Source organism: Silene latifolia, unplaced genomic scaffold, assembly GCF_048544455.1.
Source record: "Silene latifolia isolate original U9 population unplaced genomic scaffold, ASM4854445v1 scaffold_741, whole genome shotgun sequence".
Lineage (NCBI taxonomy): Eukaryota > Viridiplantae > Streptophyta > Magnoliopsida > Caryophyllales > Caryophyllaceae > Silene > Silene latifolia.
In genome coordinates, this window is record NW_027413652.1 from 15025 (window position 1) to 17150 (window position 2126).

At 43.4% G+C, this 2126-nt stretch overlaps 1 non-coding gene across 1 annotated transcript; it reads right to left on the reverse strand.

The window, feature by feature from the left end:
* Nucleotides 1-239: 239 nt before the first annotated feature.
* Nucleotides 240-347, reverse strand: LOC141640237 (small nucleolar RNA R71). Its single transcript, XR_012542920.1, has one exon. It is a non-coding gene; the product is annotated as a small nucleolar RNA R71 (small nucleolar RNA).
* Nucleotides 348-2126: the final 1779 nt, after the last annotated feature.

The window sequence follows — 2126 nt, forward strand, 5'->3', positions numbered from 1 at the left end:
CCGCTATGCAAATGAATATGCAGCTAAACATATGGAGACATTCATTGACTCATCTTGCTCCATACCCCCACCATCAGGTGTGACCCAGGACCAGGTGAAGGAGACGATGTTCATATTCTCGCTTCGTGATGCCGCAAGGGAATGAATGAGATGCGGATCGAGCCGGCTAATCGGATCCGCGTTGGAATTCTCCGGCCCTAGCATTCTACAAGAAATATTTCTTTGCCTCGAAGACCAATGCCATTAGAGCTCAGATCACGAGCTTTAAACAGGTCCTTGATGAGAATTTTCATGAGGCATGGGTCCGTTTCAAGAAGATCAGTGCGAACTATTCCGCACCATGGGTTTGGCAATGGAGCCTATGTAATCGGTTTTATAATGGGCTTTATGACGATCGAGGAGGGCTATCCCGGATCTTGCGGCTAATGGCGATTCCGGGAGAATGTTGGAGAAACTAAGGAGTGGAAAATCATTGATGATATGGCCACCCATAAAGCTGAGCATGGAAATTCGAGGGGAAATCAAAGAGGCAGCTGAATCTCCTTCTGTAAGCTGCATTAGAGGCTCTCACGGCGAGATTTGATAAGTATGAGCTTGGAAGAGGATCTCAAAAAGGAGGTATTTACCAGGTTAATCTTGTTCGACGATCCCTTTACATGCAAAGATGTGGAGGTGAGGGACATGTTTGATTTTTGTCCTAGTTCGAATGAAGTATGTGCTTTGCCTTTCAACATTATAGGTGGTACATATCCCGATTCCTCTAATGTCCACCCCAATTTGAGGTGGACTAGCCAAAATGTCCAAAATCGGGTTCCACCTCCACTTAAGTAGAAGTTATGTGCCCCATCACAAGCGGTGCCAGCGATTTCAAAAGCCTCCTTATGTGCCTCCAGGTAGCAATTTCAAAGTCCGACATTTGAGTTGAAAACATGGTTCAAAATGTTCGGGTTTTTGCAAAAGGAGTCTCAGCTAGAGAGACGGATCAACAAAATGTTGGAGAGTCAAATTGCTCAACTTGTAGCAAAAGTGCAACTCGAGCTCGGGGAAATTCAGTGGCCAATAGGATAAAGAGACCCTAAATGCTATCACTTTGAGGAGTGGGTCTACCCTTGAAGGGCCCGCTATGGTCGATGTCACTCGGAAAGATGAGGCGGAACCAAGTAAGAAAAGGTGGAGTGAATAAATCGGAAAGAAAAGACGTTTAGGCAGGTATATCCGATCGATCGTGATACACTGATGCGATTCGACGACCCCAATAAAAACAATAACCACGGTCTGTAGAAAGCAATCGATCGGACCAACATGGTCGTATCACCAAAAATTTCACGATCGTTGAACCTTTTCGTCCTCCAATGCGGATAACTTGAGGACCACTTGTTTGATGCGGCCTAAAATTATTGAGGCAAGATTCAAATCTTTGATGGGTGCATCCCAGGTTCGCCCAAAGTATGACCTAATGACGATTAATGGTTCATTTTTGAGACGATCACGAAAAAGGTTAGCTTCTGACAAGAACAAAGTAGTGGATTTTCGGCCTAAGTCGCGATCTGCAATCGAGAGATCTAGAGGAGAGGGCTAAGTTGCTTCTTATAGCCCCTTATCCGAGGAGAAGATTAGTGCGAAATGAAGAGCAGTGTCGTTTAACAAATTTGAAAATGTTATTCGTAGTTTAAATGTGCAAGTTCCTTTCCTTGAATTAGTTAATCAAGTGCTTGCTTACATGAAATTTATGAAGCAACTTTTGTCTAAAAAGAAGCCACTTGACTGTGCGTGCAATAAGCACTAAGCTCGAGGGAGTCATGTTCTTATTTAACTCATACTACACCTCGTAAGCTATGAGACCCCGGTAGCTTTTTCGTTTCCTGTAATATTTGGTACCTTCTCAATTGAGAAGGCATTATGTGACCTAGGAACCTGACATTGGTGTTATGCCTTTGAGTCTAGCTAAGAAAATGAAATTGACTAGATTTGCGGTCACTAATATGACGGTCTGAATGGTGATCGTTCGTCGGTCCAAATTTATGAGTCTTAAAGGATATTCTGTGCAAAATAGGAAAGTTCTTTTTCCCAGTTGATTTCGTTGTGCTAGATATGCCAGATGATGCTCACATTCCTATCATTTTGGG